The sequence below is a fragment of the Narcine bancroftii genome, chromosome 2, assembly GCF_036971445.1.
Source record: "Narcine bancroftii isolate sNarBan1 chromosome 2, sNarBan1.hap1, whole genome shotgun sequence".
Lineage (NCBI taxonomy): Eukaryota > Metazoa > Chordata > Chondrichthyes > Torpediniformes > Narcinidae > Narcine > Narcine bancroftii.
The window spans coordinates 175,519,554-175,536,230 of NC_091470.1; positions in this window are offsets into that span (position 1 = coordinate 175,519,554).

Genomic DNA, 16,677 nt, shown 5'->3' on the forward strand with positions numbered 1-16,677 from the left:
TTGTACAGCACCAACATCACATTGTGCTCCACTGACACCACATTGTGCAGACCCAACATGACATTGTGCAGCACCGATACCATATTGTGCAGCACCGACAACACATTGTTCAGCACCGTCACCACATTGTACAGGACTGACAGCACATTGTGAGGCAGCGACACGACATTGTGCAGCACCGACATCACATTGTGCAGCACCGACAACACATTGTACAGCACTGACAGCACATTGTACTGCACTGACACCACATTGTGCAGCACCGACACCACTTTGTACAGCACTGACACCACATTGTGCAGCACCGACATCACATTGTGAACCACCGACACCACATGGGCAGCACTGATACCACATTGGGCAGCACCGACACCATTTTGTACAGCACAGACACCACATTGTGCAGCACCGACACCACATTGTGCAACACCGAAACCACATTTTGCAGCACCGACACCTCATTGTGCAGCACCAACATCACATTGTTCCGCATCGACACCACATTTTGCAGCACCTACATCACATTGTGCCGCACCGACACCACATTGTACAGCACTGACACCACATTGTGCAGCACCGACACCACATTGTACAGCACTGACACCACTTCGTGCAGCACCTACATCACATTGTGCCGCACCGACACCACATTGTACAGCACTGACACCACATTGTGCAGCACCGACACCACATTGTACAGCACTGACACCACTTCGTGCAGCACCAACATCACATTCTTCAGCACCGACACCACATTGTACAGCACCGACACCACATTGTGCATCACCGACACCACATTGTACAGCACTGACACCACATTGTGCAGCACCGACACCACATTCTACAGCACTGACACCACATTGTGCAGTACCGACATCACGTTGTGCAGCACCGACACCACATTGTGCAGCACCGACACCACATTTTACAGCACTGACACCACATTGTGCAGCACCGACACCACAATGTGCCGCACCGACACCACATTGTTGCACACCAACATCACATTGTGCTCCACTGACACCACATTGTGCAGCACCGACACAACATTGTTCAGCACCGACACAACATTGTTCAGCACCGACACCACATTCTACAGCAACAACATCACATTCTGCAGCACCGACACCACATTGTGCAGCACCGACACCACATTGTGCAGCACTAACACCACTTTGTTAAACACCGACACCACATTGTACAGCCTCGACACCATATTGTACAGCACCAACATCACATTGTGCTCCACTGACACCACATTGTGCAGACCAAACATCACATTGTGCAGCACCGATACCATATTGTGCAGCACCGACAACACATTGTTCAGCACCGACACCACATTGTACAGGACTGACAGCACATTGTGAGGCAGCGACACGACATTGTGCAGCACCGTCATCACATTGTGCAGCACCGACAACACATTGTACAGCACTGACAGCACATTGTACTGCACTGACACCACATTGTGCAGCACCGACACCACTTTGTACAGCACTGACACCACATTGTGCAGCACCAGCACCACATTGTACAGCACTGACACAACATTGTGCAGCACCAACGTCACATTCTGCAGCACTGACACCACATTGTACATCACTGACACCACATTGTACAGCACTGACACCACATTGTGCAGCACCGCCATCTCATTGTGCAGCACCGACACCACATTGTGGAGCACCGACACCACATTGTACAGGACTGACACAACATTGTGAGGCAGCGACACGACATTGTGCAGCACCGACATCACATTGTGCAGCACCGACACCACATTGTACTGGACTGACACCACATTGTGCAGCACCGACACCACATTTTACAGCACTGACACCACATTGTGCAGCACCGACACCACAATGTGCCGCACCGACACCACATTGTGCCACACCAACATCACATTGTGCTCCACTGACACCACATTGTGCAGCACCGACACCACATTGTGCAGCACCGACACCACATTGTGCAGCACCAACACCACTTTGTTAAACACCGACACCACATTGTACAGCCTCGACACCATATTGTACAGCACCAACATCACATTGTGCTCCACTGACACCACATTGTGCAGACCCAACATCACATTGTGCAGCACCGATACCATATTGTGCAGCACCGACAACACATTGTTCAGCACCGACAACACATTGTACAGCACTGACAGCACATTGTACTGCACTGACACCACATTGTGCAGCACCGACACCACTTTGTACAGCACTGACACCACATTGTGCAGCACCAGTACCACATTGTACAGCACTGACACAACATTGTGCAGCACCAACGTCACATTCTGCAGCACTGACACCACATTGTACATCACTGACACCACATTGTACAGCACTGACACCACATTGTGCAGCACCGCCATCTCATTGTGCAGCACCGACACCACATTGTGGAGCACCGACACCACATTGTACAGGACTGACACAACATTGTGAGGCAGCGACACGACATTGTGCAGCACCGACATCACATTGTGCAGCACCGACACCACATTGTACTGCACTGACACCACATTGTTCAGCACCGACACCACATTGTACAGGACTGACACAACATTGTGAGGCAGCGACACGACATTGTGCAGCACCGACATCACATTGTGCAGCACCGACACCACAGTGTACAGCACCGACACCACATTCTACCCCACCGACACCACATTGTGCAGCACCGACACCACATTGTACAGCACCGACACCACATTGTACTGCACTGACACCACATTGTTCAGCACCGACACCACATTGTACAGCACCGACACCACATTGTGCAGCACCAACATCACATTGTGCAGCACCAACACCACATTGTGCAGCACCGACACCACATTGTACAGCACTGACAAAACATTGTGCAGCACCGACACCAAATTGTGCAGCACCGACACCACATTGTGCAGCACCGACACCACATATTGCAGCACCGACACCTCATTCTGCAGCACCAACATCACATTGTTCTGCACCGACACCACATTTTGCAGCACCGACATCACATTGTGCCGCACCGACAGCACATTGTGCCGCACCGACAGCACATTGTGCACCACCGACACCACATTGTGCAGCACCGACATCACATTGTACAGCACCAACATCACATTGTTCAACACCGACATCACATTGTACAGCACTGACACCACATTGTGCATCACCGACACCACATTCTACAGCACTGACACCACATTCTACAGCACTGACACCACATTGTGCAGTACCGACATCACGTTGTGCAGCACCGACACCACATTGTGCAGCACCGACACCACATTGTGCAGCAGCGACACCACAATGTGCCGCACCGACACGACATTGTGCCACACCAACATCACATTGTGCTCCACTGACACCACATTGTGCAGCACCGACACAACATTGTTCAGCACCGACACAACATTGTTCAGCACCGACACCACATTCTACAGCAACAACATCACATTCTGCAGCACCGACACCACATTGTGCAGCACCGACACCACATTGTGCAGCACCAACACCACTTTGTTAAACACCGACACCACATTGTACAGCCTCGACACCATATTGTACAGCACCAACATCACATTGTGCTCCACTGACACCACATTGTGCAGACCCAACATGACATTGTGCAGCACCGATACCATATTGTGCAGCACCGACAACACATTGTTCAGCATCGTCACCACATTGTACAGGACTGACAGCACATTGTGAGGCAGCGACACGACATTGTGCAGCACCGACATCACATTGTGCAGCACCGACAACACATTGTACAGCACTGACAGCACATTGTACTGCACTGACACCACATTGTGCAGCACCGACACCACTTTGTACAGCACTGACACCACATTGTGCAGCACCGACATCACATTGTGAAGCACCGACACCACATGGGCAGCACTGATACCACATTGGGCAGCACCGACACCATTTTGTACAGCACAGACACCACATTGTGCAGCACCGACACCACATTGTGCAACACCGAAACCACATTTTGCAGCACCGACACCTCATTGTGCAGCACCAACATCACATTGTTCCGCATCGACACCACATTTTGCAGCACCTACATCACATTGTGCCGCACCGACACCACATTGTACAGCACTGACACCACATTGTGCAGCACCGACACCACATTGTACAGCACTGACACCACTTCGTGCAGCACCAACATCACATTCTTCAGCACCGACACCACATTGTGCAGCACCGACTCCACATTGTGCAGCACCGACACCACATTGTACAGCACAGACATCACATTGTGCACCACCGACACCACATTGTGCAGCACCAACATCACATTGTTCAGTACCGACACCACATTGTGCAGCACCGACATCACATTGTGCACCACCGACACCACATTGTGCAGCACCGACACCACATTTTACAGCACTGACACCACATTGTGCAACACCGCCACCACATTGTACAGCACAGACATCACATTGTGCACCACCGACACCACATTGTGCAGCACCAACATCACATTGTTCCGCACCGACACCACATTTTGCAGCACCTACATCACATTGTGCCGCACCGACACCACATTGTACAGCACTGACACCACATTGTGCAGCACCGACATCACGTTGTGCAGCACCGACAACACATTGTGCAGCACCGACACCACATTTTGCAGCACCTACATCACATTGTGCCGCACCGACACCACATTGTACAGCACTGACACCACATTGTGCAGCATCGACATCACATTGTTCAGTACCGACACCACATTGTGCAGCACCGACATCACATTGTGCAGCACCGACATCACATTGTGCACCACCGACACCACATTGTGCAGCACCGACACCACATTGTACAGCACAGACACCACATTGTGCAGCATCGACATCACAATGTTCAGCAACGACACCACATTGTGCAGCACCGACACCACAATGTGCCGCACCGACACCACTTTGTGCAGCACCAACATCACATTGTGCTCCACTGACACCACATTGTGCAGCACCGACACAACATTGTTCAGCACCAACATCACATTGTTCAGCACCGACACCACATTGTACAGCCTCGACACCATATTGTACAGCACCAACATTACATTGTGCAGCACCGACATCACATTGTGCAGCACCGACATCACATTGTGCAGCACTGACACCACATTGTTCAGCACCGACACCACATTGTGCAGCACCGACACCACATTGTACAGGACTGACACAACATTGTGAGGCAGCGACACGGCATTGTGCAGCACCGACATCACATTGTGCAGCACCGACACCACAGTGTACAGCACCGACACCACATTCTACCCCACCGACACCACATTGTGCAGCACCGAGACCACATTGTACTGCACTGACACCACATTGTTCAGCACCGACACCACATTGTACAGCACCGACACCACATTGTGCAGCACCGACACCACATTTTGCAGCACCGACACCACATTGTGCAGCACCGACACCACATTGTGCAGCACCGACACCACATTTTGCAGCACCGACACCTCATTCTGCAGCACCAACATCACATTGTTCTGCACCGACACCACATTTTGCAGCACCGACATCACATTGTGCCGCACCGACAGCACATTGTGCAGCGCCGACACCAGATTGTGCAGCACCGACACCACATTGTGCAGCACCGACATCACCTTGTGCAGCACCAACATCACATTGTTCAACACCGACATCACATTGTACAGCACTGACACCACATTGTGCATCACCGACACCACATTGTACAGCACTGACACCACATTGTGCAGCACCGACACCACATTCTACAGCACTGACACCACATTGTGCAGTACCGACATCACGTTGTGCAGCACCGACACCACATTGTGCAGCACCGACACCACATTGTGCAGCACTGACACCACATTGTGCATCACCGACATCACGTTGTGCAGCACCGACAGCACATTGTGCAGCACCGACACCACATTCTACAGCACTGACACCACATTGTGCAGTACCGACATCACGTTGTGCAGCACCGACACCACATTGTGCAGCACCGACACCACATTTTACAGCACTGACACCACATTGTGCAGCACCGACACCACAATGTGCCGCACCGACACCACATTGTGCCACACCAACATCACATTGTGCTCCACTGACACCACTTTGTGCAGCACCGACACAACATTGTTCAGCACCGACACAACATTGTTCATCACCGACACCACATTCTACAGCAACAACATCACATTCTGCAGCACCGACACAACATTGTTCAGCACCGACACAACATTGTTCAGCACCGACACCACATTCTACAGCAACAACATCACATTCTGCAGCACCGACACCACATTGTGCAGCACCGACACCACATTGTGTAGCACCAACACCACTTTGTTAAACACCGACACCACATTGTACAGCCTCGACACCCTATTGTACAGCACCAACATCACATTGTGCTCCACTGACACCACATTGTGCAGACCAAACATCACATTGTGCAGCACCGATACCATATTGTGCAGCACCGACAACACATTGTTCAGCACCGACACCACATTGTACAGCACTGACACCACATTGTGCATCACCGACACCACATTCTACAGCACTGACACCACATTCTACAGCACTGACACCACATTGTGCAGTACCGACATCACGTTGTGCAGCACCGACACCACATTGTGCAGCACCGACACCACATTGTGCAGCAGCGACACCACAATGTGCCGCACCGACACGACATTGTGCCACACCAACATCACATTGTGCTCCACTGACACCACATTGTGCAGCACCGACACAACATTGTTCAGCACCGACACAACATTGTTCAGCACCGACACCACATTCTACAGCAACAACATCACATTCTGCAGCACCGACACCACATTGTGCAGCACCGACACCACATTGTGCAGCACCAACACCACTTTGTTAAACACCGACACCACATTGTACAGCCTCGACACCATATTGTACAGCACCAACATCACATTGTGCTCCACTGACACCACATTGTGCAGACCCAACATGACATTGTGCAGCACCGATACCATATTGTGCAGCACCGACACCACATTGTACAGCACTGACACCACTTCGTGCAGCACCAACATCACATTCTTCAGCACCGACACCACATTGTACAGCACCGACACCACATTGTGCATCACCGACACCACATTGTACAGCACTGACACCACATTGTGCAGCACCGACACCACATTCTACAGCACTGACACCACATTGTGCAGTACCGACATCACGTTGTGCAGCACCGACACCACATTGTGCAGCACCGACACCACATTTTACAGCACTGACACCACATTGTGCAGCACCGACACCACAATGTGCCGCACCGACACCACATTGTTGCACACCAACATCACATTGTGCTCCACTGACACCACATTGTGCAGCACCGACACAACATTGTTCAGCACCGACACAACATTGTTCAGCACCGACACCACATTCTACAGCAACAACATCACATTCTGCAGCACCGACACCACATTGTGCAGCACCGACACCACATTGTGCAGCACTAACACCACTTTGTTAAACACCGACACCACATTGTACAGCCTCGACACCATATTGTACAGCACCAACATCACATTGTGCTCCACTGACACCACATTGTGCAGACCAAACATCACATTGTGCAGCACCGATACCATATTGTGCAGCACCGACAACACATTGTTCAGCACCGACACCACATTGTACAGGACTGACAGCACATTGTGAGGCAGCGACACGACATTGTGCAGCACCGTCATCACATTGTGCAGCACCGACAACACATTGTACAGCACTGACAGCACATTGTACTGCACTGACACCACATTGTGCAGCACCGACACCACTTTGTACAGCACTGACACCACATTGTGCAGCACCAGCACCACATTGTACAGCACTGACACAACATTGTGCAGCACCAACGTCACATTCTGCAGCACTGACACCACATTGTACATCACTGACACCACATTGTACAGCACTGACACCACATTGTGCAGCACCGCCATCTCATTGTGCAGCACCGACACCACATTGTGGAGCACCGACACCACATTGTACAGGACTGACACAACATTGTGAGGCAGCGACACGACATTGTGCAGCACCGACATCACATTGTGCAGCACCGACACCACATTGTACTGGACTGACACCACATTGTGCAGCACCGACACCACATTTTACAGCACTGACACCACATTGTGCAGCACCGACACCACAATGTGCCGCACCGACACCACATTGTGCCACACCAACATCACATTGTGCTCCACTGACACCACATTGTGCAGCACCGACACCACATTGTGCAGCACCGACACCACATTGTGCAGCACCAACACCACTTTGTTAAACACCGACACCACATTGTACAGCCTCGACACCATATTGTACAGCACCAACATCACATTGTGCTCCACTGACACCACATTGTGCAGACCCAACATCACATTGTGCAGCACCGATACCATATTGTGCAGCACCGACAACACATTGTTCAGCACCGACAACACATTGTACAGCACTGACAGCACATTGTACTGCACTGACACCACATTGTGCAGCACCGACACCACTTTGTACAGCACTGACACCACATTGTGCAGCACCAGTACCACATTGTACAGCACTGACACAACATTGTGCAGCACCAACGTCACATTCTGCAGCACTGACACCACATTGTACATCACTGACACCACATTGTACAGCACTGACACCACATTGTGCAGCACCGCCATCTCATTGTGCAGCACCGACACCACATTGTGGAGCACCGACACCACATTGTACAGGACTGACACAACATTGTGAGGCAGCGACACGACATTGTGCAGCACCGACATCACATTGTGCAGCACCGACACCACATTGTACTGCACTGACACCACATTGTTCAGCACCGACACCACATTGTACAGGACTGACACAACATTGTGAGGCAGCGACACGACATTGTGCAGCACCGACATCACATTGTGCAGCACCGACACCACAGTGTACAGCACCGACACCACATTCTACCCCACCGACACCACATTGTGCAGCACCGACACCACATTGTACAGCACCGACACCACATTGTACTGCACTGACACCACATTGTTCAGCACCGACACCACATTGTACAGCACCGACACCACATTGTGCAGCACCAACATCACATTGTGCAGCACCAACACCACATTGTGCAGCACCGACACCACATTGTACAGCACTGACAAAACATTGTGCAGCACCGACACCAAATTGTGCAGCACCGACACCACATTGTGCAGCACCGACACCACATATTGCAGCACCGACACCTCATTCTGCAGCACCAACATCACATTGTTCTGCACCGACACCACATTTTGCAGCACCGACATCACATTGTGCCGCACCGACAGCACATTGTGCCGCACCGACAGCACATTGTGCACCACCGACACCACATTGTGCAGCACCGACATCACATTGTACAGCACCAACATCACATTGTTCAACACCGACATCACATTGTACAGCACTGACACCACATTGTGCATCACCGACACCACATTCTACAGCACTGACACCACATTCTACAGCACTGACACCACATTGTGCAGTACCGACATCACGTTGTGCAGCACCGACACCACATTGTGCAGCACCGACACCACATTGTGCAGCAGCGACACCACAATGTGCCGCACCGACACGACATTGTGCCACACCAACATCACATTGTGCTCCACTGACACCACATTGTGCAGCACCGACACAACATTGTTCAGCACCGACACAACATTGTTCAGCACCGACACCACATTCTACAGCAACAACATCACATTCTGCAGCACCGACACCACATTGTGCAGCACCGACACCACATTGTGCAGCACCAACACCACTTTGTTAAACACCGACACCACATTGTACAGCCTCGACACCATATTGTACAGCACCAACATCACATTGTGCTCCACTGACACCACATTGTGCAGACCCAACATGACATTGTGCAGCACCGATACCATATTGTGCAGCACCGACAACACATTGTTCAGCACCGACAACACATTGTACAGCACTGACAGCACATTGTACTGCACTGACACCACATTGTGCAGCACCGACACCACTTTGTACAGCACTGACACCACATTGTGCAGCACCGACATCACATTGTGAAGCACCGACACCACATGGGCAGCACTGATACCACATTGGGCAGCACCGACACCATTTTGTACAGCACAGACACCACATTGTGCAGCACCGACACCACATTGTGCAACACCGAAACCACATTTTGCAGCACCGACACCTCATTGTGCAGCACCAACATCACATTGTTCCGCATCGACACCACATTTTGCAGCACCTACATCATATTGTGCCGCACCGACACCACATTGTACAGCACTGACACCACATTGTGCAGCACCGACACCACATTGTACAGCACTGACACCACTTCGTGCAGCACCAACATCACATTCTTCAGCACCGACACCACATTGTGCAGCACCGACTCCACATTGTGCAGCACCGACACCACATTGTACAGCACAGACATCACATTGTGCACCACCGACACCACATTGTGCAGCACCAACATCACATTGTTCAGTACCGACACCACATTGTGCAGCACCGACATCACATTGTGCACCACCGACACCACATTGTGCAGCACCGACACCACATTTTACAGCACTGACACCACATTGTGCAACACCGCCACCACATTGTACAGCACAGACATCACATTGTGCACCACCGACACCACATTGTGCAGCACCAACATCACATTGTTCCGCACCGACACCACATTTTGCAGCACCTACATCACATTGTGCCGCACCGACACCACATTGTACAGCACTGACACCACATTGTGCAGCACCGACATCACGTTGTGCAGCACCGACAACACATTGTGCAGCACCGACACCACATTTTGCAGCACCTACATCACATTGTGCCGCACCGACACCACATTGTACAGCACTGACACCACATTGTGCAGCATCGACATCACATTGTTCAGTACCGACACCACATTGTGCAGCACCGACATCACATTGTGCAGCACCGACATCACATTGTGCACCACCGACACCACATTGTGCAGCACCGACACCACATTGTACAGCACAGACACCACATTGTGCAGCATCGACATCACAATGTTCAGCAACGACACCACATTGTGCAGCACCGACACCACAATGTGCCGCACCGACACCACTTTGTGCAGCACCAACATCACATTGTGCTCCACTGACACCACATTGTGCAGCACCGACACAACATTGTTCAGCACCAACATCACATTGTTCAGCACCGACACCACATTGTACAGCCTCGACACCATATTGTACAGCACCAACATTACATTGTGCAGCACCGACATCACATTGTGCAGCACCGACATCACATTGTGCAGCACTGACACCACATTGTTCAGCACCGACACCACATTGTGCAGCACCGACACCACATTGTACAGGACTGACACAACATTGTGAGGCAGCGACACGGCATTGTGCAGCACCGACATCACATTGTGCAGCACCGACACCACAGTGTACAGCACCGACACCACATTCTACCCCACCGACACCACATTGTGCAGCACCGAGACCACATTGTACTGCACTGACACCACATTGTTCAGCACCGACACCACATTGTACAGCACCGACACCACATTGTGCAGCACCGACACCACATTTTGCAGCACCGACACCACATTGTGCAGCACCGACACCACATTGTGCAGCACCGACACCACATTTTGCAGCACCGACACCTCATTCTGCAGCACCAACATCACATTGTTCTGCACCGACACCACATTTTGCAGCACCGACATCACATTGTGCCGCACCGACAGCACATTGTGCAGCGCCGACACCAGATTGTGCAGCACCGACACCACATTGTGCAGCACCGACATCACCTTGTGCAGCACCAACATCACATTGTTCAACACCGACATCACATTGTACAGCACTGACACCACATTGTGCATCACCGACACCACATTGTACAGCACTGACACCACATTGTGCAGCACCGACACCACATTCTACAGCACTGACACCACATTGTGCAGTACCGACATCACGTTGTGCAGCACCGACACCACATTGTGCAGCACCGACACCACATTGTGCAGCACTGACACCACATTGTGCATCACCGACATCACGTTGTGCAGCACCGACAGCACATTGTGCAGCACCGACACCACATTCTACAGCACTGACACCACATTGTGCAGTACCGACATCACGTTGTGCAGCACCGACACCACATTGTGCAGCACCGACACCACATTTTACAGCACTGACACCACATTGTGCAGCACCGACACCACAATGTGCCGCACCGACACCACATTGTGCCACACCAACATCACATTGTGCTCCACTGACACCACTTTGTGCAGCACCGACACAACATTGTTCAGCACCGACACAACATTGTTCAGCACCGACACCACATTCTACAGCAACAACATCACATTCTGCAGCACCGACACCACATTGTGCAGCACCGACACCACATTGTGTAGCACCAACACCACTTTGTTAAACACCGACACCACATTGTACAGCCTCGACACCCTATTGTACAGCACCAACATCACATTGTGCTCCACTGACACCACATTGTGCAGACCAAACATCACATTGTGCAGCACCGATACCATATTGTGCAGCACCGACAACACATTGTTCAGCACCGACACCACATTGTACAGCACTGACACCACATTGTGCATCACCGACACCACATTCTACAGCACTGACACCACATTCTACAGCACTGACACCACATTGTGCAGTACCGACATCACGTTGTGCAGCACCGACACCACATTGTGCAGCACCGACACCACATTGTGCAGCAGCGACACCACAATGTGCCGCACCGACACGACATTGTGCCACACCAACATCACATTGTGCTCCACTGACACCACATTGTGCAGCACCGACACAACATTGTTCAGCACCGACACAACATTGTTCAGCACCGACACCACATTCTACAGCAACAACATCACATTCTGCAGCACCGACACCACATTGTGCAGCACCGACACCACATTGTGCAGCACCAACACCACTTTGTTAAACACCGACACCACATTGTACAGCCTCGACACCATATTGTACAGCACCAACATCACATTGTGCTCCACTGACACCACATTGTGCAGACCCAACATGACATTGTGCAGCACCGATACCATATTGTGCAGCACCGACACCACATTGTACAGCACTGACACCACTTCGTGCAGCACCAACATCACATTCTTCAGCACCGACACCACATTGTACAGCACCGACACCACATTGTGCATCACCGACACCACATTGTACAGCACTGACACCACATTGTGCAGCACCGACACCACATTCTACAGCACTGACACCACATTGTGCAGTACCGACATCACGTTGTGCAGCACCGACACCACATTGTGCAGCACCGACACCACATTTTACAGCACTGACACCACATTGTGCAGCACCGACACCACAATGTGCCGCACCGACACCACATTGTTGCACACCAACATCACATTGTGCTCCACTGACACCACATTGTGCAGCACCGACACAACATTGTTCAGCACCGACACAACATTGTTCAGCACCGACACCACATTCTACAGCAACAACATCACATTCTGCAGCACCGACACCACATTGTGCAGCACCGACACCACATTGTGCAGCACTAACACCACTTTGTTAAACACCGACACCACATTGTACAGCCTCGACACCATATTGTACAGCACCAACATCACATTGTGCTCCACTGACACCACATTGTGCAGACCAAACATCACATTGTGCAGCACCGATACCATATTGTGCAGCACCGACAACACATTGTTCAGCACCGACACCACATTGTACAGGACTGACAGCACATTGTGAGGCAGCGACACGACATTGTGCAGCACCGTCATCACATTGTGCAGCACCGACAACACATTGTACAGCACTGACAGCACATTGTACTGCACTGACACCACATTGTGCAGCACCGACACCACTTTGTACAGCACTGACACCACATTGTGCAGCACCAGCACCACATTGTACAGCACTGACACAACATTGTGCAGCACCAACGTCACATTCTGCAGCACTGACACCACATTGTACATCACTGACACCACATTGTACAGCACTGACACCACATTGTGCAGCACCGCCATCTCATTGTGCAGCACCGACACCACATTGTGGAGCACCGACACCACATTGTACAGGACTGACACAACATTGTGAGGCAGCGACACGACATTGTGCAGCACCGACATCACATTGTGCAGCACCGACACCACATTGTACTGGACTGACACCACATTGTGCAGCACCGACACCACATTTTACAGCACTGACACCACATTGTGCAGCACCGACACCACAATGTGCCGCACCGACACCACATTGTGCCACACCAACATCACATTGTGCTCCACTGACACCACATTGTGCAGCACCGACACCACATTGTGCAGCACCGACACCACATTGTGCAGCACCAACACCACTTTGTTAAACACCGACACCACATTGTACAGCCTCGACACCATATTGTACAGCACCAACATCACATTGTGCTCCACTGACACCACATTGTGCAGACCCAACATCACATTGTGCAGCACCGATACCATATTGTGCAGCACCGACAACACATTGTTCAGCACCGACAACACATTGTACAGCACTGACAGCACATTGTACTGCACTGACACCACATTGTGCAGCACCGACACCACTTTGTACAGCACTGACACCACATTGTGCAGCACCAGTACCACATTGTACAGCACTGACACAACATTGTGCAGCACCAACGTCACATTCTGCAGCACTGACACCACATTGTACATCACTGACACCACATTGTACAGCACTGACACCACATTGTGCAGCACCGCCATCTCATTGTGCAGCACCGACACCACATTGTGGAGCACCGACACCACATTGTACAGGACTGACACAACATTGTGAGGCAGCGACACGACATTGTGCAGCACCGACATCACATTGTGCAGCACCGACACCACATTGTACTGCACTGACACCACATTGTTCAGCACCGACACCACATTGTACAGGACTGACACAACATTGTGAGGCAGCGACACGACATTGTGCAGCACCGACATCACATTGTGCAGCACCGACACCACAGTGTACAGCACCGACACCACATTCTACCCCACCGACACCACATTGTGCAGCACCGACACCACATTGTACAGCACCGACACCACATTGTACTGCACTGACACCACATTGTTCAGCACCGACACCACATTGTACAGCACCGACACCACATTGTGCAGCACCAACATCACATTGTGCAGCACCAACACCACATTGTGCAGCACCGACACCACATTGTACAGCACTGACAAAACATTGTGCAGCACCGACACCAAATTGTGCAGCACCGACACCACATTGTGCAGCACCGACACCACATATTGCAGCACCGACACCTCATTCTGCAGCACCAACATCACATTGTTCTGCACCGACACCACATTTTGCAGCACCGACATCACATTGTGCCGCACCGACAGCACATTGTGCCGCACCGACAGCACATTGTGCACCACCGACACCACATTGTGCAGCACCGACATCACATTGTACAGCACCAACATCACATTGTTCAACACCGACATCACATTGTACAGCACTGACACCACATTGTGCATCACCGACACCACATTCTACAGCACTGACACCACATTCTACAGCACTGACACCACATTGTGCAGTACCGACATCACGTTGTGCAGCACCGACACCACATTGTGCAGCACCGACACCACATTGTGCAGCAGCGACACCACAATGTGCCGCACCGACACGACATTGTGCCACACCAACATCACATTGTGCTCCACTGACACCACATTGTGCAGCACCGACACAACATTGTTCAGCACCGACACAACATTGTTCAGCACCGACACCACATTCTACAGCAACAACATCACATTCTGCAGCACCGACACCACATTGTGCAGCACCGACACCACATTGTGCAGCACCAACACCACTTTGTTAAACACCGACACCACATTGTACAGCCTCGACACCATATTGTACAGCACCAACATCACATTGTGCTCCACTGACACCACATTGTGCAGACCCAACATGACATTGTGCAGCACCGATACCATATTGTGCAGCACCGACAACACATTGTTCAGCATCGTCACCACATTGTACAGGACTGACAGCACATTGTGAGGCAGCGACACGACATTGTGCAGCACCGACATCACATTGTGCAGCACCGACAACACATTGTACAGCACTGACAGCACATTGTACTGCACTGACACCACATTGTGCAGCACCGACACCACTTTGTACAGCACTGACACCACATTGTGCAGCACCGACATCACATTGTGAAGCACCGACACCACATGGGCAGCACTGATACCACATTGGGCAGCACCGACACCATTTTGTACAGCACAGACACCACATTGTGCAGCACCGACACCACATTGTGCAACACCGAAACCACATTTTGCAGCACCGACACCTCATTGTGCAGCACCAACATCACATTGTTCCGCATCGACACCACATTTTGCA